Consider the following 23,493-nt stretch of genomic DNA (forward strand, 5'->3'; position numbering starts at 1 on the left):
TCTTGATCGTTGCAAATAAAATAGTCCTAATATTCTAGTGTCAGAAGGCCCACAGCCCCGAGGAGACTGAGATCTTGGGGAAATGAGCTTTTAAATTCATACTCAGAGCAAGGAGGATAAAGAAGAAATTAACCTGCTGCTGGGCCCAATAAGATAATGCAGCTGTGAGGATGGAAATGGACCTTGTCTTTGTAGCTCAGGATGATGTACTTTGGACTGAAAGGGATAGCTGCGCGTTCTGGAGAGAGAAGAACCCACCTGACAAATTTAAATTAATTTCAGATCTCTGGCCATTGGGCAAAAAGAGAACTTGAGAGTGGGGGTTACTCGTCCTTGGCTAGAGATGCGAAAGGAGTTGAGAAGTAAGGGATACGAGAAGATGTTGAGTGTCTTGAGACAGGCCCATGAATTTCCTGTACTTTGAGCCCAGGGCCAGACAGAGAGAAGAGCTTTGATGAAGTTCGAGGGAGGAGTGAAGATGGGCGAGGCTATTTCAGTTTTCAAAAATAACACGAGAGCAGCATTTAAAGGCCTAGGACGGATGTTGTTTCTGCCCAGTCATCTAGCAGTTGAAAGGGACAGTTTTCATGAAAAGATGGTTTGGGAACTAACGTTGATTCCTAATAGTAAGAGTGTCCATTTAAAAATGAATCCCATGAAGGATTTTCTTTTTCTCCCTCTCCCATCCCCAACTTCCTCCCTTCTGGCCTTTTTGTGAGGGGGGTTGTAATTATTAGATAGTTAGATCAGGGAAATGCAATTGGGCACATATATTTGGATTTCCACATGGTATATAATAGAGTTTTTATGATATCCTTTCGGTTAACATGAAAAAACTCTAGCTAAAGTAATAACCTAGTTAGGAAGGTAGACTTGTAACCACTTCAAGAACCATGCCCAAGGCTTGCTGATTAATTCATTCCTGTTCAGCTTGTCACTTCAGGAGCTCTCCCGGGCCTTGAGATAAGGCTTTGTCCTTGGCTTTCTCCTGCTAAAACAAATTTTGTGAATGCTTGAATGAAGGCATAGAAAGGTCCTTATCAAATCTGTAGATGCCACTGAACTGGGAGGGGATGACAAATGAGGTAGATGGAAGAATTCCAATCCAAAAAGCTCTCAGTGTGTTATGGGGATGCAATGAAAATTACAAGGCAAAAAACATAATGGGGGAACATAAGCTTCTGCAGTTGTACCCAAGAACCTCTCCTATGTAAGTGGAGAGTGAGAGAGCTCTGTCTTGGAAGGAGCCTGAATTAGAAAAGAGAGTAGTTTGGATCCTCAGGCACTCAATAGTCACCTGCATTGTGCTCTAGCTCTCACTGGCAAGAAGCAATTTGAGGTTGCAGTAACAGAAGTAGAGCATGTAGAACAAAGGTGATCAAAGTCTCATATTCAAGGCTCTCCTAGTCAGACCTCACCGGAGTCTTGTATTCAGTTCTCAACACCAAGACTGAGGAGGAAAACTATTTTGAACAAGCTCACACATCATCACGCATACAACGAAATATGCCTGTTCAGCCTCTTTAAGGGGCTGCCAAGGGAAAGAGACTAGACACAATGTCCGCCTCCCAAGGGTTAGGATTAGCACCACAAAGCAGAGGCCGTCCATATGTTGGGTCCTTCCATACATTGAATGAAAGAACAATCCAGCTGCCCAAAGGTGAAATTACAGTATTGTAAGGGAGAGAGTTCCCCAGCACAAGAAGCATCCCAACATATGATGGACACTGGCTTAGAGGGGGTTTTTGGAAGTGCCTCGAGGGTTAGCTGAGCCACAGGAAATGATGACTCTACCAAGCCTCCTCCACCTCTGCATAGCTGGATCTCCATGACCACAGGACCACCCATGGCAGAGGGGGCAGCCCACATGTGCAGCAAAGTGAAGGAGGAAGGAGAGTCAGAGTGTCCATCCCTCTGGGGCCTCAGCGGTCACTGGTGACCTTTAAGAGAGCAGCAGGATGCCCTTCTTTCTATTTCAGGGGGTGCTTCTCCAGCTATCTCTCAAGTTGCCACAATGATAAGGAAAAGAACTTTCAAAATTAAACTCCATTGAGAGCACACATTAATAACACGCCAAAGGACACATAAATTACACCTGTGAGTCACGTCCCACTGCCGATGAATACACTGATTAATGTCACATTCCAACAATATCAAGAGCACACCATAATTAAGCTACCTCTGGTGGCCTGAAAACCTGTGTTAGATCACTATGGACACACAGAGCAATCTAGATGACTGAAGCCTGAAGAACCTCCCAGTTTGGAGTCGCATCACTGTAGCGTGGTATTAAAAGTGGGGATTCTGGAGTCAGGCTGCCCTGTATTTTAGTTCTGGTCTTACTACACACCAGCTACGAAACCTTGAGCAAGTGACCTAGCCTCACTGAGCCTCAGTTTCCCATCAGCAGAATGGGAAATTTATGTGGGGATTAATTAAAGAATGAATGCAAAATCCTTGGCCCAGACCACGCACCCAACACGTGGCTCTCAGAGACATGAGTCCCTGTGTCTGGCCGAGGGACCTTCATGTTAGAAAGCATCCACTGGTTCCACCCATTAGCCTCATGCTTGTCACACACTTAGTTCAAGTGAGCATTTCCAGTTATTTTTAAATTGCAATTTGATTGCTGCTTTGACATCATGATTACAGCCCTCATGGTCAACCAGGCCAAACTCTTCCACCCAAAGTGAAAGGATCGTCATCTGCTTGATTCACGGCCTGAGGCTGAGAGAAAGACTAATAATCAATGTCCCGCATTCAACAGGTCAATCACTGGAATATGTCTGGTTCATGCTTTGGTGAGGTGGTCGTGGGATGAAGGGAAAACACTGGCCTCGGTGTTGGCAAGAATATCAGATCTTAGAGCTCCTCCGAAGATGTAGTTTCAGACAGTTCTCTCCTCTTGACGTGTGGTGACATCATCTGATTCCCGGACAGCCATCTAGGCAGCATTAGCATGCGGTTGAGGAGAGTCGCATTTGATTAAATAGCCTTCCATCCATTTCTCTGTGCAGATATGCATGCAGATATCCTCACAAACTGTTCACTCGCTTTTCCCCCTTTCACGTACCCTTTTCTTTCCCAATCCTCTCCTTTCCTCCCTCCTCCTGACTCCACCTTTCAATCTATCTCCCTAAACCGCAGACAGTCAGCAGTAATAATCTGAAGTGTGCCCCGTCCAACTTCCTTAACGCACACATAGTCATTTCTAAGTACACCTCCTGTTGCTCTCTCTCTCTTTTTTTTTTTTTTTTTTTTTTTGGTCTTTTCTAGGGCTGCATCTGTGGCATAGGGAGGTTCCCAGGCTAGGGGTCTAATTGGAGCTGTAACCGCTGGCCTACTCCAGAGGCACAGCAACGCGGGAACCAAGCCGCATCTGCAACCTACACCACAGCTCATGGCAACGCCGGATCTTTAATCCACTGAGCGAGGCCAGGGATCGAACTTGCAACCTCATGGGTCCTAGTTGGATTGGTTAACCGCTGAGCCACCACAGGAACTCCTCTCCTGTTACTCTTGATTTTGCACATTGGGATCCTGTTCAATACACTTCGCTGCATTTGAAACCCCTCCCAGTCAATGGGGGCATGCTTTTTGAAAGGCTGCATGACATTCCACACTGGGGAGAGAGGCATGGCTGTGCTCACACCTACACCCCGCCTGCTGGGCACGGGCCTGGCCGTCTCAGTTCCAGATCCACTAGAGACCACGGTGCTGTAAGCGCCCCTGAACGCATACCCATCCTTCCTTTCTTGAGCTTTGATTGTAACAGGCTGAATTTCTACCTCTTTTGCCTCAGGGAAGAAAACCAAGAGATATAGATGGAGGGGGTTTGCCTGGAATCACACATCCAATAAGTGTTCAAAGCAAGTGCACTGGATGCTGTATCACATACTCTTTATTCCACCAGACACTCTGTCCTTCTTCTAGCCTTACTGCTAGAAATGTTTCTTTCCATCAGATTCAGTAAAGGCTTGCCCTGAAATCCTTCCTCCCCTGGGACAGAGGTGGTCAAGTGCCTGGCTGTCACAGAACATCTTGGTGGCTCTGGGTGGAGGGAATTCAATGCAGACGAGGCATTCAGGGCTGCTGCTAGTGCCAGCATGTAGCAAGCACTTGGGGAAGTCGTGCTAAAAATACTACATCTGCTCAATAAATGGGTATTGAATGCCGACAGTGTTCCAGGCTGGCAGGCGACAGACTTTGTTCAGCCCTGTTCTAAGATGGCAGGAACAGCCTTGGGCCTCATTCATTTCCATCTTGGAGGCTTACTGGCTGGGCCTGGAGTCCCTGGGGTTGTTATCAAGGGGATTCAAGGTCCCCCAGACAGGTCAGACCAGACTGGCCACAAAATTCTGTGGCCCTGCCTCATGAGCCACACTGTCCTCATCTGTGGACTGGGAAGGGGAGAGGGTAAAAACTGGACTTGAGGGACCTTGGACTTCAAACCTGCCATGTCACCAGTGGGAGTAAGGTACAGAACTGCAAAGGGATATTTCCAAAGTGTCCCAGGAGCTGGTGATGGGGTTGGGGCACAAGTCCCTTCTGGGGGGCTTCTAGCCTTATTGTTCTTTGTTCTGTGCTGCTGCCATTTCAACCCTGTGCACATGTGTGCCCGTTTTCTTTTCCTCTCTACAAACCTGGATGAAATACACACTGATGAAAACTGTGGGCTGTGAGAACAGGCAGGCCTGAGTTTGAGTCTTAGCCTCCTACCCATACAGTGACCTCAGAAAATTATTTAACCTCTGTGGGTTCATAACAATGGCCAGTCCCCCAGAGTTCTGAGAATTCCATGAAACAATGACTTGAAAGGGCCTAGCAGGAAGCCAACCACATAGTATGCACTCACTAAATGCTGATCATGTCTTTTAGTTCCCATTTGCATCTTTGAATTCTTGCAGAACCTCTCTGCAATTCCCAGAGTCTCCAGTACAACTTGTTTTCCCCAAACAATAGCTCTCTTGACGTCTGAGGAGAATGGGGGCCTCTGTGAAGCTCTTCCAAACCCTCTATTGCGGGCTTTCATCCACTGAACCCCTGAGGAATTGTCGGCCTGCACTTAACTTCTCCAGAAGCAAGACTCTGCTGATCCCTTTCTGCTGAACAGCAATGAACTTGTCAAGAGACCAGCCAGGAGGGAGGTGGTGAAGGGGCAGGAGCAGGGCAGGCAGGTGTACAAGCCAGCGAGGAGGGCTGGGGCCATCCATCTTGATTCTTTTCTCCGTGTCCAAGTGTAAAGGGATTTGTGTCTACAAGGCTGTCTTCGCCAACCTCAGGGAAGAAGAGAAGTTGTTTAATTGGAAAGTTTTACTTCTACCACAGAGGAAGATTCTGGGACAATTAGGGATATTGTAATTTCTTATTAAGGTCAAAAAGAAATGATAGGTAGAGCCCATGAGTCACTTTCCAACATGGTGAGAAATGGAGTTGCTGGGTGACTGGGTGCGAGTGAGCCTGCGTGCCCCCAGTCTTAACGATGTGGAGGGGGGGCTGTGGGAAGGGCGCTGGCTGCCTCCTTCCTGCCTCTGGAATGCTCACCTTTTTGGAAACCCAATAAAATTAATTCCAAGCTCAGATTATTAATTCGTCCTGGTGTGTGAATAATTCATTGTGGCAGAAGCCCTGTCACATCTTCACGTTTTGGAGCGCATAGCCTCTCCCGCTCTTGCCTTCGGAGAGATGACTTTCCCTTCTAACCTGCCCAAGTGTGAGAGGGACCAAGCACTCAGCCATCAATTCCCCAAGGAGGTCTGAGCCCTGATTTGAGCCTGATGCCTATTTCGAATCCAGCAGCCAGAGTGTAGGTGGCTGCAGTGAACTGAGGCGACCTGCTGAAGTCAGGATGCTTCTTAAGGACCAGGGGGACTTGCTCGCCAGGCTCATGGCTGCACAAGGATGTAAAAGGAATTCCTGTCGTGACCAAACGCCACTGCCCATTACAGTGAGGTCCTCTGAGAGGACCTCCATTGGCCTGCCCATCAATTATGCATTTCCCCAGCACACCTTCCAGGCCAGCTTCTCGTGTCAGGATTGTTCCCTGACTGCTCCCCTCTGAGCAAGTGTCTCCACTCTGCTCCTGGGGAAGAGATAAGAGATGAGGCACTACCAGCTGATAGCCTCCAGGGAGCCCAGTGCCAAAGCCTAAGTGGAACAAGGGAAGGGATGAGTGGGTCCAGAAGCTTCTCTCTTGAACAGGAATAAGGAGCATGGGCCATCCTCTGTTAAACCAGTGGCTCTGGGGATCTTTCTTGCTTTGAACACATGTTGTCACTGAACTGTGTGCTTACAAAGGACCCTGGGATGCAGACGGGTGAGCAAGCTGCCCTTCTGATAGATGAGGCATCTGCCACTTGAAGAGGCACAGGCAGTGTGTAGCTTTGCCTGGCAGGTTCTGGTCGGGCTTGAAATAGTCCCTAATCTGGTGGGCAAATAATTCTCGTATCTCTTCTTTTACCAAGGAGGATGCTCACCCCAACCCTGCGTATTCGTTACCCGCACTCAGGACAGGAGTCCTGGCCACCGCTTGGATCTGGTTCTTGGGCTAAGGAGCTTCTGCTCTGAGCTGGCAGCAGACACCCAATAAGGTCTCAGTGACAGGGCCCTGCTAAGGGATAAGGAAGATACGTGAGGACCCAGGGAAGAGCAGCCTGCTGGTAAGTCCCGGCATCCTTCTCTGTGTAGTGCTCCATTCCTCCCTCTCTCACTAAGTTGAGTTCCTGCCCCCAGGACCCTCTCTCTGCCCAGCGTGTCCTCTTCCACAGCTGTGCGCATGGCTGGCTCTTTTCACCCCCTGATCTTTCCCCCGTCCCTTCATCTAAACCAGCTCCCATTTGACATCTTTCTTCCAGAGCACTGATCACAATTTGTAACTGATTCTTATTCATGCTGTCTCTCTACCAGACTACAAGTTCCTCAAGGGCAAGGACCACGTCTGATGAATGTCCCACTGCAGCCCATCCCACAGCACAGCTGTATCGTGATAAAAGCAGAACGAGAGAATAAATGAAGGAATGCAAGGCAGACCCCAAGGAAAGCCAATGGAGAGGTAAAACCAAGCAGCCCCTGGAGGCCTGAGGAGAGGGTGCTATCTCCATCTGGGGGATCTAGGATGACTTCCTGGAGGAGGTGGCATTGGAACTTTGGGGATTCTCTGGCTGTGAATTCAGAGGGTTCTCCTGCCTCATTTAGACATTCAAAGACGACTTACTAATTAACAACTGGAGAAAGAATTCTGCATGCAGACTGTTTGTACCTTAGCCGAGTGTCCCCAAACTTGGGAAACACAGTAGCACTTTATGTAGGTTTCCAGTTGAGCCTGGAATCAGCGTGAATTGTTGGGAGGGGTTTGGGGAGTAGGGTAGACAGGCACAGGCTCTGCAGAGCCTGGCACCACACCCCTCTCTCTTCCCTTCAGAGCACATCTTTCCAGAGACCATCACATTTGATCTTGCCGATTATTTGGTCAACCTCTTTTCTCTGGGCAGCGCTGATGGGGAACAACATATGCTTGGCCTTCTGCCTTCCTCTCCTATACACACCCCTACACACACCCACATCACACCCATTTATCTCCATGACAACAAGGGGAGAGAGCGTGGCCTGATGCTTCCAGGCCTCAATACGCGGACTTAGAGCCTAGAGACTTAGCAGTTCTGGCCCTGCAGCCTCACAAAGAAGGACTAGAGTGATTGCAGAGGCCAGGCATGGAGAAGGGAGGGCTTTGGGGTTGCTTGTGCCCTCAGAGAGGAGGGGTCATTGCCCTGGGAGCCCTACTGCTGGCCGTTTCCTGATGAAGAGGTTGGTCATTTTGCCCCCAAACACCCTCATCCCTTGTCAGGGATAAGCAGCGTTTGGGGGAAGGAGGGCCGGCTTTGTATCCAATCCCAGCTCTACCATTTCCCTCTTCTTGTGAGTTCTCTGAACCTCTGGATCTGCATCTATAAAAGGACAACTCCTTGAAAGGACTTCTGTGACTTCTAGAAATTGGCATTAAAAAAAAAAATCTATCAACGCCTCTGTTTTAGAAACTAACCAAATGAGATTGGTCAAAATCAGAGATAGGGTGTGAGGGGTGGAGAACGTGCAAACCGGCAAAATAGGGAAACAACTAGTCAGTCTAATTAAGAAAAAGAGTAGAGACAAAACAATACCAAAATTAGGAGTGGGAAAGGGAATATGGCCATTGGTATTACACAGAGGATGTTATAAAACTAATATGAGGATATATGAACCAACTCTGTAAAATATGTTGAAGACAAGATCAAATGCATATTTTTCTATGAAAACATATACTTAACTTTAAAAATGGCAGTTTCAGACTTCCCTTGTGGCTCACAACATAACTGCATAGCGTTGCTTCTACAGTGGCTGTGGCTTAACTCTTGGCTCGGGTATTTCATATGCCACAGGTGTGGCCACTTGTTTAAAAAATAAAATAAAAAAATTTTAAATGACAAGTTCATCAGAGCAAAACCCTGGGAGAAAGTGGAAGAAAAAGTCAATGAATTACATCTCCAACTAATTTGCATCCGTGTAGGAAAACAGGCTAAAATAGTTTCACAGACTGCTTCTTTTTTTTTCTCTTCAAAATTTCAAGGAGTTAATCATTACCAAGCTATACAAAGTATTCCAGAATGTTTTTTTAATAAATCAATACCTAATTCATTTTACAAGTTAGAATATTGCTAATAATCATGTTTGACAACGATAATATCCAAAAAATAAATCTACAAGATATCACCAGTGGATTTACATGTAAAGATTCTAAATAAAGTATGCATATATATCAAATTTCTGAAGTGTATTAAAAGGATAATATACTATGATTAAGTAGGGTATAATCTGGGTATGGTAGGTTTAAAAATCAATCAACATAATTTATCAAGTTAAAAATAGTAAAGTATTGAGTTCCCATTGTGTCTCAGTGGGTTAAGAACCTGACATAGTCTCTGAAGATGTGGGTTCAATTCCTGGCTTTGCTCAGTGGGTAAAGGATCCGGCATGCCGCAAGCTGCAGCATAAGATTGCAGATGAGGCTTGGATGTGATGTTGCTGTGGCTGTGGTATAGGCCAGCAGCTGCAGCTCCGATTCAATGCCTAGCCTAGGAACTTCCATATGCTGTAGGTGTGCCATGAAAAGAATAATAAAATAAAAAATAAAACAAACCTTGATTGCACTTTTACTATCCTATTAAAATACATCTATATAAAAATCCTGAAAATAAAAATTTCTAAACTGGATTTCATCAAAACAAAACAAAAAACCATAAAATAGTAAAATCTTTTAAAAAACACCATCAAGAGGAGTTCCTGTCATGGCTCAATGGTAACAAACTTGACTAATATCTATGAGGATTCAGGTTTGATCCCTGGCCTCTCTCGGTGGGTTAAGGATACGGTGTTGCTGTGAGTTGAGGTATAGGTTGCAGATTTGGCTAGGATCTGGTATCGCTGAGGCTGTGGCATAGGCCAACAGCTGCAGCTCTGATTATACCCCTAGCCTGGAAACATCCATAAGCCACAGGTGTGGCCCAATAAGTAAAAATAAATAAATAAATAAATAACATCATTGAGAAAATAAAGAGATGAATCACGGACGGAGAAAAAATATTTGAAAGTCCTACATCTGATAAGGATGTGTATGCAGAATATATATATATGTATATATATATATATATGCTTAAAAACTACTACAACTCAATAGGAAGGTAAACAATGCAATTACAAAATAGTAAAATATTTGAACAGACCTCTTACCAAAGAAGATACACGAATGGCCAATAGGCACATGAAAACAAGCTCATCCTTTCTTATAATATTAAGGAAATGAAGATTAAAATCAAAGTGTTATATCACTACATATCTACTAGAATGGCTCTAATTAAAAAGACTGGCAATACCACATGTTGAAAAGAATGGAGAAACAAGAAGCTTCTTAGATCATTGTCAGAATATAAAATGGTACCGCCGCTTTGGAAAACAGCTGGACCGCTTCCTAATCAGACCACACAGACCAACAATTCTACTCCTGGATGTCTACCTAAGTGAAATGAAAACAAAGAGCCACTCAAAGACTTGCATAAGGCAGTTCATAGCAACATGACCTACAATAGCTCAAAACTGGAGACCGCTAGAATGTCCATCAGCTAGTGACTGGATGAACAAACTGGTGTGTTCGGACCGGAGGAACATTCTTAAGGATAAAAAAAGAATGAACATCTGACACAGGTGACAACATGGCGAACCTCAGACGTGTTACGTTAAGTGAAAGACGGCAGACAGCAGATAGAAGACTCTACGTTGCAGGATGCCATTTATATGAAATTTCTAGAAAAGAGGCAGAAAGAGAGAGAAAGCAGATCAGTGTTCACCTGGGGCTGGGGGTGAGAGCAGAGGCTGCCTAGAAACAGATGCCGTTGAGGAGGTGATGGAAGTCTTCTAAAGCCTGATTGTGGTGATACCTTCCCAGCTGTAAACATTTCCTAAAACTCATCAATCTATACACTTAAAATGAGTGAATTTCATGGCATGCAAATTATATTCCAAAAAAAGCTGTTTTTCAATGTTTCTGAAAGGACAGGTAACAAACTGGTAAGTTGTTACCTCTGAGGGACAAAATCAAAGGCCACATGTTTGTTTTGTTCTTGGGTGGCTTCTACGTTTTCCTCTCCATCAGTGGGTATTACCTTCGTAATATCAAAAATTCCCTCCAGAAAATACAGTTCCCCAAATAGCTCTTCACATGGAGTGGGTGCCTGAGAAATAGAAGGTTCCCTTTTGTTCAAAAATCTGTCTTCTTAGGGCCATGTACTGTCCAGCCCTCACTCTGAGCCATCCTTCCTGTTCCAGGACAGGGTCAGGGCCCATCCACCCTTCTGTTGGACCCTCCCATTCTGCTCCCCAGTGACTTAAGATATACACAGGACATCCCTCTTTAGGGAGATTTTCCACTGTGGGTGGGTCGTGCCCAACCTGAGCTGGAATCTGATTCCGCATGCTTCCTGCTTTATCAGGAATCGTTACAGCAACAGTCACTCACAATTTGGGTGGCATGTTGCAATAGATAAAGCATTTTCCTTTTTTCTAAAGTTATCTTTACACAAGTGTGGCAAGGCCACGAAGACACAGCGGCTCAGCCATGCACAGTGCCCGCTCAAGCAAGTGGCAAGACGGCCTGACTCCAGAGCCTGCACTTCGGGATTCGCACGACCTCTGGTTCTGGTCCTCCATCCCAACCCAAGAGGCTGGCGATGTTTGCTCCCAGTTTGCAGCTGCACAGACTGCACTCTACCTGTCGTATCCAAGAGCCTCTATTTGCTGTGACATTATAGTTGCTTCGGGGAAAATAGCAGCGTTGTTATGACTCCGGCTGGGGAAGGAGCCGTGGGAGCCAGGAGTCACTGGGAGGAAAGCCGTGTGGAGCAGAGTAAAAGAGGTCCAGAAATCTGCAGAGGAATTCCCTTGGGTCTTCAGGAGTACAGGGCCTTGCTGAGCATCAAACTCCACAACATCAGGTAACCAACGAATGGGGGGATAGTTCCCAGTATTTACCCAGGGCGGGGAGATCACAGGAATGAAGAGTCCTCAGCAGTCACATTGGTATTTGGTGGGACCCCAGAGGGGTCACATCCAGTATATTCAGCTGAACTATCCCTAGAGTGAAGGCTATGCCAGATCTGATCCAGCAACTCTCAGAAATAGGCTGAATGTGATCAAATAACCCATAAGTAACTTAACTGCTTTTCAGAACAAAAGTCCAACTACTTTTAAAAGAAGACGACAAAATCCAGACACTTCAACAACATAACATTCACTGTATCCATCATCCACTAAAAATCACCAGACTACCAAGAAACAGGAAGAGAAGCAGACTGTATGGAAGGAGAGCCTGTCCATACAAAGGGATGAGAAATAGTGGAGATGAGGGAACTGGCCGAGAAGGATGTTAAACGATTATCGTAGTCAGACATTTCAGGGAAAGTAGGAACAACGAGAGAATTGGGAAATAGAAAGAAGAGCAAATGGAACATCTAGAGATTAAAAAAATACAGTATCCAAAATGAATGTTCCACCGGATGAGACTGACAATCTGTTAGATACTGTAGGGAAAGAGATCAGCGAACTTGAAAACTTGGCAAATGAATTTATGCACAATGAAGCACAGATACTGAAAAAGAGCAAAACCTCAATGAGCTATGGGCTAATATCAAACAGCCAAACAGAAGCATGAAAGGGAGGGAGGCAAAACAATATATGGCAAAAAAAAAAAAAAGGTTACACACTTTGATGAAATGTATATACCCACAGACCCCAGAAAGGTCCACAAACCCCAGGCAGGAAAAATACAAAGGAAACCAAACCACAATACATCATAATCAAATTTCTGACAAAGATAAAGTAAAAACTGCAAAGCATGGGGTGGGGGTGGGGATGGGAGACATGTTATACACAGAGGAACAGAAACTAGGAAGCATTTTGAAGGAGTGGGTAGAGAGGGGCTGGAGAGGTGGCAAGGCCAGATTATATGAGCCCAGAGGGGCTGGGACCTGGTTCCAGGGGCAGCGGGGAGGGAGCCAGAGAGGTTGACACGGGGGATGGCCCCTTCACATCTGGGCTCAGGGAAGAGCACCCTGGCCCCCATATGAGAACTGTCGGAAAGCCGGGGTGGGGCGTTTGTGGGATGGGGAGTGACAGCGAGGACAGGCACAGGGGTACCTACACAAGAGGTGTTGAGAGTGTGGGGTCTCCTGGACTTGGCTATGGGCTGGGTGATGGGAGGCTGAGCCTTGGAAATAAGAACACAGCAGAGAAGCAAGTCTGAGGGACTATCTGAGTTCGGTGTTGGGCAGAATCTGTTCAAGGTGCTGGGATGATGTCCCTGCGGAACAGGGAAGAGGAAATCCAGCTTTGTGCTCTGCTGAGGTGGCAGAGACCCGGGCCTTCCAACTGAATTCATTTGCCCCACTGTCACCTGGAGACCTTGTTAAAACACAGATTCGTACTTTGCAGGTGTCTTTTAGGGTCCAGGAACATGCCTTTCTAATGGGCGCCCATGATGCTGATGTTTGGGGGTCTGCACTTGCAGTAGTGAGAATGTAGAGCACACACACATAGAAGAATTGTTTTGTTATTAATTTTTCTCTTGTTCCCACCCCAAGTCTGTATTTGCAAAAGCAGTGATACTCTCTCTAAAGAAAGCAAAAAGCAGAAAGAAAAATCCCCATCCACTCTATTGGCCCCCCCACCCCCACCCCCATAAGACAGAGATCAGGGAACTGGCTGCCTTCCAAATTCCCCTGCCTGGCTCGCTCGCTCTTAAAATACCCTCTGTCACAGATGCTTCTAGAATGTGAGCTGACCTGGAACACTCTTTGTCAAGGGCAGCAAAGCTTTCAAGTGGTTTCCTGGAACAAGAAAAAGAAAGAGAGAGAGAGGAAGGTTTCTGAAAATGAGACTTAGCAGATCACACAAGTGGCACCGAACAGAGAGGGTGGGTTCCTTGGAAAGAACGCTGCCTGCCTGCCTCTTGGAATCTCAGTCTTTTCACCTACGAGACAGGGGACTGTGACGGTCCCCTGGAAGAGACTTCGGGGAGGGGGGGACTCCATAGGTAAACCAGCAAAGCAGCCCAGGGTGTGGGTACAGAGGGCACGTGAAGATGCAACCTCTTCCACATTCTAGAGCTCACGTCTCCTCAGAATTGCCTTGTCCCAGGTCACTTGTACCTGAATGTCACTGTGACCCTGTCACTTTGTACAGATTACTCACCACAAACAACTCATTGCAGATGACTCTCCGAGCACATTTCTTCACCTCTCTGGACCAACAAGTCACCACATAGGCGCATGATGAGGACTAAATGAGCTCGTGTTTGCCAAGCACCTTGCACAGTGTTGACGCAGGTCACCTTGGCTGCTTCCTCCACCCTCCCTTCCCAGAGACACCGTGTTGAGAAGGCACCACGGCCCCTGTACATCCCACCAGTTATTTTTAACATAGTGTAAGTGGCTTGCCGTTCTCTCTTCCTCCATCTCCCCCATTCCCCTTTGACAGGCCTCCCACAAGCCTACCTACATAGGGGCTGGGAAATTCAAAAGGGAAAATAACCCTCTCTGTAGATTAGCAGATGACAGCATGAAACAGAGACATTTTCTCACCAGGCAGCCCTCAGGGCATCCTTGCTGTGTTTGGCTGCCGCCTGCCCATCTCCGTCTCTGTGTATGTGTGCACCCCCCCCCCGCCGCCCCACCCTGGTGCCTAATAAACTATCCAGTTTCCAGAGTCCATCCACTGTGATCCTCGGAGCCCAAGGCAGAGGAAGCGCCCACTTTGTAAAAAAGGAAATAAAGGTGTGTTTACAGGACACTGGACGGTCTCTGGCACCAAAGCGGACTCCTGGGCTCTGGGCACACAGCCAAATCAATCCCTGGCTTTGTAAACAGGAAGGCCAAGCTCTAAAGGACCTCAAGTGCACGAGTCCTGAGCTAGATGCTCCTTGCCACGGTGGCTCCATCACTGCAGGATGAGGCTCCCACACAGGCTCCAGTCTAGAAAAAAGTCTTCTCTGTTCAGGGCCTGTCTGGTTGACTCCAACGAGTGGAAGACAGGAAGGGTGGCGAGGAGAAAGCAAGCACAAGAGACAGCTGGGGATCCCGTGCCTAGAATATTGGCTGCTGCCCCTCCCCCTAGAGAACAGGGGAGGGAGGATGAGCCCTGGGGGGATGGTACCCCATGGATGGCAGAGCAGCTGCAAACCCTCCAGGAATAAGTCCAAATTTGGACTTGGGTGCTGATGGGGGCTCATACCAGGGGCCACTTTATAACAAGACATTGAATTGTTCTGGGCCTTGGGTATTTCTTCTGATAAAATGACTCGTCACCATCCTGAGTAGTACTGAATTAAAACGTAAAGACAGAGGTCCCCTGGGGAGACGTTGTGGTGCCACAGCACTGGAATGCCACAGAGGACCCGGACACGGTGTCGACTCACACCTGTCAACCTTCCTAGCCCTCTCAACCAAGACTTCCAACTCCTTCCCATCGGCCAACATGACACGGGTCTCCCAAAGTCGGCCCCTGCCCAGCACTGCAAACTGCACATCAGGACCAGAGAGAGTTAACGACACACGACACACGGTGGAGAAGCTCAGGTCCTTTGTTCTGGGAGACAGGCAATAAGGGCTGAGGTCTCTATTGAGGAGCTGGGCCTCGAGTCCTTCTCCAGCATCTAGCATGAACAGGTATAAACATCTAGAATTGTATATATCGTTCAAATGGCCCCAAGGAGAGAGAAACGACATCTGTGGTCTTTCGGCATCTATTGGTCCCTGGGACCCCAACTTCTTTGTCAGTATAAAATCCATGCAGGAAAGTGAGCAGAGCCATGAATGAGCACAAGAAAGACCCAGGCCTCCATTCATCTTTAAATAGCTTGATTGAGATGTAATTCGCCAGCCAGACAATTCACCCACTTGAAGTGTAAAATTCATTGATTTCTGGTACCTTTAGAGGTCTGTCTGCAACATCACCATAATCCACTTCAGGAAATTTTCGTGACCCTTCAAATAAAGCCTGAACCCTTTTGCCACGACCCCCTCTGTCCTGTCATCCCTCTTAACCTTTTGAAACCACTAATCTACTTTCTATCTCTATGGTTTTGCCTATTCTGGACTGTCATGTGAATGGAATCATACAGCATGTGGTGTTTTGTGTCTGGTTCCCTTGGCTTAGCATATTTCCAAGGTTCATCCATATTGTAATGCAGATCAGTACTTCACTTCTTTTCATGGTCAAATAATATTCCTTTGCATGGATATACCCCATTTTACGGATCAACTTAGCAGTTAAAGATGATGTGGATTGTTTCCACTTTCTGACTCTTGCGAAAAATGCTGCTATATTTGCATCCAAGTTTCTATGTGGCTATCTGCCTGCATTTCTCTTGGGTGTATACCTAAGGGTGGAATTGCTGGGTCACACAGTAACTCTGTGTTTAATTTTGCCAAGTTCTTTTTGGGAAACTAAATTTTTTTTCTACTATCTAGAGCCTCATGAAATAGTAACTAAGGGTCTACTCATCCAATCCTTGGACAGGTTCAGACCCACCTTTCTTGGTTCTGGTCCATTTCCAAGTCTGTGTCTCCAGCTTTCCCAGTGATTCTGAGAGTCCTCGAGATCCTGCCAGCAAATCCATTGTTTGCTGAATTAGCTGAGCTTTCTTCTGCTGCATATACCCAAAGCTCTCTGTCTGCTGGCCCTTCTGACTCAGAGCACGCAGGCAGCCTTGACTGGAGCATGGCACAGCAGTCAGGCCCCAGCAGGATGCAGTGCTGGGGTGGCCGTGACACCAGATTGCCAAAGCGTGGGTTAAGAGCTCAGAAGTCCACAGGGTCCCCCCAGAGAGATCCTAGTAAAAATTCTTGCGTGGGCTGTGAAGCTTATATCTGACCCCCACACAGGAGACATACAGGGGCTTGCATCACATCTCACAGACCCATCTTTGATTTCAGCTCCATGAGCAGCCCTGTGCATGCTCAGACTCACCCTCTACTGCCAGCCTCTCTGCTCCAGCGCAGCCAAGTGACTCTGCTTATTCTTTCTCTTTGCCCAGCATTGCCAGGGGTCACTCAGCCTGCACACAGAGAAGAGTAGAGAATTACTTCAAATCAACCCTCAAATCAGCAGGGCCTGGAGCCAGTGGATAAATGCCCCAGCTTCTCAGCCTTCCCTCGGGGAGTTCCTCTTCTGTGCTTCTCAAGTCCTGGTGAAACAGGGGCCCTGCTGCTGATGGCAATGACCTCACTAAAGCTGCTGTACTGTGGCTTCCCCCCTTTTAACCTGGTTCTCCCTGCTCCATCACATCTGTTTCCCAAGAGCACTTCCCTGAAAAACCACCGGCAGCACCCATGTCCTTGAATTAGCGTCTGCTTTGGGGAGAATGCAAATTAAGACAATCAGCGAAACCTCTTTTAAGAACTGTGCTCAGCTCCACAGTATGTAGTGCCCACAGGAGACAAGAGACTGCACCAGGAGTCAGCCTACCCAAACCCCGCCTCTGTGAGGCCAAGCAGAGCCTCAGTTCTTGTGTCCTCCTTGGAGTGGGTGCTCTCATAGGCTCCTGCCACCCACAAAGATCTGGGTGTTAAGAAGCGGTGGCTTCTGACACTGCCCAGGGTCTTAAGTACTAGCATCTCACTCTGCTGCCTCACTCACGTCCCAGACCTGTGCCTGCAGAGACACGCAGCTAAAGCTGAGCATCCGATGTGCAGGCTACACCGTGGCCATCTCAAGTCTTCATGAGGGTCAAGCTTCACAGAGGCCCAGTGTGGCCCTGGGCGATAGCCGCCCTCTGGAAATTGGCCCCTCCCAGCTAACCTCCCCTCCAGACCAGGCTCCTTCTTGGGTTGATGATACTGGGACACGGTACTAACATGAGCCACTGGCTTCACCACAGCCCTGGAACCTGGGCTCCAGGTCTCCCTCTGACACATTCATTCATTCATTCACCCATTCACTTATTCATCTTGTGTTTATTGAAAAACCCAGTTTCTTCCAGCCACCCTCCAGGCTCTGGGTATGCAGCGAAGACAAATAATGTGAATCACTGTCTCCCAGGGAGGCAAGGCAGACACACTGAAGCTTGCAGCACAGGATGGGGAGGGCAGACGAGGGACGAGCGGGGTAGGGGAGGGATGGGGCATGGAGGAGATTGAAGAGGCACTTGCATCACAGGTGTTCATGCCTCGTCTAACACGTCAGCCCATGATTGTTCTGGCTACTGCTGCAACAATTAGCTGCCCTCAGAGGTGACTGGACAACACCAAACCTCAGCTGTTCCATGTCCCCTGCCTCCTGTCCCAGAGCCTCTGCCACCACCTGGTGGGACACCTATGAGTCGCTCAGCCACACTGGTGCACGTGAGGGGTCAACACCCCCTGGGGCAACCCAACCCATGGAGTATGTGAACTGCTGGAAAAACTCTCCTGTGTTCCATCAAGGGCGTGAAATTCACAGGCACTTTTCAGAAGCTTGCCCAGAGTTGTAACCAGCTCAATGGCACATTCATGGCTTCTTCTTTCCTGTTTGACTCTTTCAAGTGCACCCACCCTGAGATCATTTCCCCCAATAAATACCTGCCTGCAAGCCCTTGACCTAGGAGCTAAATGGAGGGTGGGGTGAAGGGCGGGGGGACAAGCTCAGAGAGGTAATTAACCCTGTCTTGGGAGGGCAGGAGGAGGTCCTGGAGGAAGTGACCCTGAAACCTGAGTAGGGGGTAGGCTGGGTGAGGAAGGAGATGAAAAGAGCTCGCAATCCTGCATCCCGCATCCTGGGCCAGGGGCAGAGCTGAGGGCAAAGCTGAAGCTGCAAGAGGGAGCTTGGTGCCTCCCAGGGGCTGTGAGTGCTTCACTCAGGGGATGCTGGAGTGGGGGCAAGGACTAGATAATGATCTGGGGGCACAGAGTCTAAGAATACAGGACACAGCCTTTCTACACAGGATCTCGTTGATGTGTAACCTGGTCCAGCGCTCATTCGGCACCACCCGCTAGTCACAGAGCTCATTGGGGCCATTACCAGGGTTTCCCCTGTCTAGATGAATAAACCAAGGCACAGAAAGACTGTCACCTCGCAGGCATGCAGCAGCTACAAACACACACGGCTAATATGTGGTGAAGACAGGCTGTGAACGAGGACAGAAGGCTCCAAGGCTAGGCTCTTGGCACCAGACTGCACTGCTCCTTCAGCTGAAGAGGCAGGGGTGAGTTTGGATTGGCCTCACCTCTTCTTGCTCTGTTCTTTCCCTAGATCAGGGGTTTCAACCCCAGGCATTTTTGCCTTCAGGGGATGTTTGGCAGTGTTTGGAGAAGTTTGGGGTCACAATTAGGGGAGAAGGGTGCTGCTGGCTTCTTGTGGGTACAGACCAGGGGTGTTGCTAAGAGCCCAACAATACACAGGACAGCCCCCCATGCCCAGTGGCCAAGAATTATGCAGCCCAAAAAGTCCATCTTGCAGAGGAGGCCGAGGAACCCTGCTTAGGTGGGGTTGTCTGTGCCCACAGATCCTCTCCCTGTCTTGGCTCCTCTGAGCTGGGTGATGGCCGAACGACCCAAACAATGGTGGGAGGTCGGCCCAGGGGGAGAGGAGGGGAGGTGGGAAGGAGCCAACCAGCCCATGCCCATTGTGCTACTTAATGCTTTCACACTGCTGATGGTGATCGGAGGGAGTGTGCTCCCTGTTAATGAGCTGACCACATCCAATGTCTCAACAAGAGGAGCATGCTGATGGACAAAAGAGTTCTGGACTGAACCTGTGTGTCCACAGCAGCCAGGAGAGCACTCCGGGACACCCAGACATTGAGTAGAACAGGCATGTTGAATTAAGGGGAAATTCAGAATGGTCCTGGGAATCCCGCTATGGGGTCATCAGAGCAGTAAAACTCAGATCTGGAGGGCGAGATGCTGGTGCCACCCTCCAGCCCTAGAGGTCAAAAAGACCTCCAATTGACTTTGTATAAAACTGACATTTTTGACATTTACAGCGAAGTAAAGAAAAACAGAGCCTGGGGTGGGAGTTGCAGAGCGTTAGACCAGACAGAGCAAACAGGAGCAGGGGAATGGGGGTCACGGCCTCGGTGGGAAGGAGCCGCGGGAGCCCTGCCATCTCTCCTGCAAGAAACCTCCCCTCTGGTAACAGGAACACACCCACCCCATGGTTCAGCCTTTCACCTTCACAGAGTGGCAATCTGAGGACAAATATGTGTGCCAGCCCTTCCTAGAAAATCCATCCTCAGGGCTGAGTCCCTGCCCTTTGGCGGCACCTGGGAAGATCTGAACTCTGTAGGGATCCAGCCAAGCCCTGCCACCCCCACCTCGCCACAAACCACTACAGCCACAGCCCAGGGGCGGCATCATCACTCACTGGGCGGGCAGAGTCCCAGCTCTGACATCGAACCCATGGTCCTCCAGTCTCTGGTACTGTTAAATATAAGCGGAGCTGGACACTAGCTAATGTAGTCAGGACGGATTTTAATCAGTAATAACCATTGCAGTAGGGAGAAGAATCCAGCGTGAACTGAATTCAATGTGGACTTATGCAGAGGTGACTGGCTGTTTCAAAGGGAGAGCCAGGGAAGAGGGACTGAGCAGGGGCTCAGGAGACTCTGGGAAGTGAAGAATTATAAAAAGCAGGAAGGAGGTGCTGGTCACTCTGAAGCCCATGTGAAGGGGGTTGGCCAACTGACTTTGTAAGCTGCTCCCCTCCCACAGAGACTGGAAGGACGGCCCCCTCTTCCAGTGATGGCTGGGATGGTCAGTTCTTCGGGCAGCCTGGAGTTTTCCCATGCAGGGACTTTTGAGGGACCAGCATCATCCCAGGGATGTGGGCTGAAGCTGTTAGAAACTATGTTAGTGTCTGATCAGGACTTTATAGTCCAAGGTTGAGGCTTAGTCCAGAAGAGGGCTCAGAGGAGCCTGGCTGGGGTTTGGTCAAGGAGAGAATCCTCGTCGGTCCCCACAAGCCACCAAAACAGCTGATCATCCCACCAAGGCAGCAAGATTTCTCACCCTTCCGTGTGCTCACCGTGGTAAAGGATTCACACTGCTGGCCTCTCATGCACTTCTTGCTGCAGACCAAAGGAGGCTATGGTCTCTTGAGGCCAGCCACCCCATCGTCCTGGGCACCCCACAGCCTGTGTCCTCGGGCCTGGCTGAATTGGCATGTGCCTCTCCTCTCTGGGTAGCTGTGTAGGTTTGCCAATAAAGCAAGGCTACTATTATTACAGCAATCGCCCCTTCATGAGATAGACGTTTACTTCTTTGGAGTCACAGCTGGGATGTAGGAAGTCTGAAGTTCCTGACACAGATTTCTTTCCATTGAGGTTACCATGTATGGACAATACTCCGACTACCACCTCAAGGTCCCAGGAAGCTGGTACAGCCTCAGCCAACATGCCTGGACACCAGTTCGCCAGAGGGGAGGAGAGAAAGCAAAGTACCTGAGCTCACTGTCTTTTCGGGAAGGTCCTGCAAGTGGCTACATCATCCTTACACTACGTCTCCTTGATGAGATTTCCTTAAGTGTCAGGGGAGGCTGGGGAATGTGGTCTTTCATTTGGCAGCCAGGTGCCCAAATAAAAGGCAAGGGGTCATATGACCAAAGAGAGGAGGAGAAAAGGATAGGAGGAGACAAATCATGGCCTCTGCTATGGCGGGGATTTGAGCCAGGGTCTGCCCCTGTTGTGCTGGCCAACTTTCTCTCTCTGGGCAAAGGGAGCAAGCATTGATAGCAAAATTTGGCAGAAGTAGAAGGTTCCCTCCACAGCCTCTCCGCGGAGGGAGGTGGGTCGTGGTTGCTTTCTCACCGGCTGTCTCTAAAGCAGCTCTATGAGCCCCCTGCTCCTCTGCCCCTGGGCTGTGACTCTCCTGAATACTCCAGGAGCCCAACTCTGACACCAGTCCACCCCTCTGGGCCCTTTGCCTGGGATTCTTCCCCTCAGCCTTCCCACAGCCAACTCCTTGGGCAGATCTGAGCTCAGCATTCTTAACTCCATGAGGCCGCCTTGGCCCCGTCTACGCTTATACTCATCCTGGTCTGTACCACATCTGTCTTCTCCATCTCCCTGGTCTCCTGCAGTCATTTGGCTCATCTGGTTCGTTTTCTGTCTCCCCATTCTGTAACATCAACTCCAGGATATAGAGATCCTGCCTGTTTTGTTCGGCACGGCCTCTAGAATAGCTCCCAGTGCCTAAAAGGTGATCAATGAATGTGTCTGAATGACTGGGTGATGGATGAATAAGTGAATGAGTGAAAGGAACCACTTAAGCCCTTACCCTTACACTCACAAACACGTGTGCTGTCTTCCTCACTTGCAGCCTGCTGCCCCACCCATCTGACTACCAGGACCCCCTCCTACCCACTGGCTCCAGCGTCAGTCTCCCTGGTGGCCCTGTAGTGCCCCAGGCAGTGGGAGGAACACGAGGAGGGGGGCTTTTGGACCCCAAAGCTGAGGTTTCAGGCTTTTGTCCACCAAGCACAGGCTGGTTGATTGAGAGGAGGTGACTTCCAACTCGTAGCCTTGATTTCCACACCTGCAACAGAGGGTAAGTTACTGTCTTCCCCCTGTCACTGGGAGCAGTTCTGAGGGCAGGCTTGTCTGACCCTAGGACACGTGGCATGTTCGTGGTGGTTTCCTCTGCCTCCTTGGTAGCCTGGCATCCAGCCTTCAGACTCTTCCTGACAATGTTTCATGATAGTTTATCCCAGGGGAAGGCCTAGGGCATGTTCTAGCCCTGTGAGTTAGAGTCTCAAGAGGGGACATTGGGACTTTTCAGCTTGATTTCCATGAAAAATGCCCAGCACTTAGGATCAGCGCCACAAAACACCGGCCACCCCATTCACTAGATGACTTTCTACAGGTAAAGGACCACCTAAAAAGTGCCCCAGCACAATACCATTCAGCAGAAATGTCCTTCTGCTCCTCTCTCTCTTACCTAGATGAGTTAGAACCTCCTCTTCCATCCATGGCAATTTGTATGTCCATGTGTGACAGTGCTTACCTCCCTAACTGTGTTGAACTCTTCGGTGTATTTATCCACTCACTCATCTGTTATCCATCCATCCAATCGGCAAGCATTCTCTAAGGACCAGTTACTATTGGAGAGGAAGAAACAAACAAGGGTATGGTTTTAACTCAGCCCATAAAAAGCAATATCCATGAAGTGGGGCACATGGGAGTAAGTAAGTAAGAAGGTGCTGGCCAAGGGGGACCCCAACCTTAGCCTTCTGTGAGCAGTGGGAAGATCCCCCAGGACTGGTGGGCTCAGGCTTCCAAGAGCCTCGGCATCAGGTGAGGAGTGGTGATAGACCTCTAGGGAAAGAGAAGAAGGAGTGGACACTGGGGAGGATGTAGTCGTGGAGCAAAGCAGCTGCTTCGCAGTCATCACGGAGTGGCAGGATAAGCTAAATGAAGAGTGATAATAAAGATTCTATGTATTACAGGTATCCCCCACTTTTTGAAAGTTCCTTTTATGCCACTTGGCTTTGCAAAAGACCTACATTGGTACCTATTTTCACAAAGGAAATTCAAAGAGGGTTTTCCCTTTTATGAGAAAAATCGAAAAGCGCAAATAGCATTCAGCGATTGCAGCGAGCTAAGCCATTGCAGAGGCAGCACGCACCCTGGGTGGCAAGTGGCACCACCTGCCCAAACTATACTCTGCATCTCTGCATCAAGCCGCCAGAACTTTGAACTGTGCCTGTGAGCATCTCTGCTTCATCTCCGTTTACTTCGTGCATCCATTAGCAAGAGGTGTCCTAAGGTAATTGCTTCTTCCCTTTATGCCATTTCAGCTTATGGAAGGTTTCCTAGGATATAGGATGGCTCTGCTTTTGGAGAGCAGGGGAAACCTGTATAGAGAACTGTGCTATGTGCTGTACATGCGTTATTTCACCAAATGCTCTGCGGTCCTGTGGGAGGGTATGAAGGAACAGGTG

General features: G+C 48.6%; 2 long non-coding RNA genes across 4 annotated transcripts in view; one reads left to right on the plus strand and one right to left on the minus strand.

Moving 5' to 3' along the window:
• The window catches only part of LOC102163764, a 525,917-nt gene extending 513,846 nt beyond the window's left edge, over window positions 1-12,071 (plus strand). The window contains exons 10-11 of the long non-coding RNA XR_002338695.1: window positions 6,465-6,659; window positions 6,907-12,071. This is a non-coding gene — a long non-coding RNA (uncharacterized LOC102163764). The remainder of the gene's footprint in view (window positions 1-6,464; window positions 6,660-6,906) is intronic.
• Window positions 17,687-23,493, minus strand: part of LOC106506052 — a 34,869-nt gene continuing 29,062 nt past the window's right edge. For 2 of the 3 annotated variants that reach the window (XR_002338698.1, XR_002338697.1), the window contains one exon: window positions 17,687-22,650. This is a non-coding gene — a long non-coding RNA (uncharacterized LOC106506052). The remainder of the gene's footprint in view (window positions 22,651-23,493) is intronic. The other variant, XR_002338700.1, reaches the window with a different exon arrangement.

The sequence above is a fragment of the Sus scrofa genome, chromosome 14 (assembly GCF_000003025.6).
Source record: "Sus scrofa isolate TJ Tabasco breed Duroc chromosome 14, Sscrofa11.1, whole genome shotgun sequence".
NCBI classification, from domain to species: Eukaryota; Metazoa; Chordata; class Mammalia; order Artiodactyla; family Suidae; genus Sus; species Sus scrofa.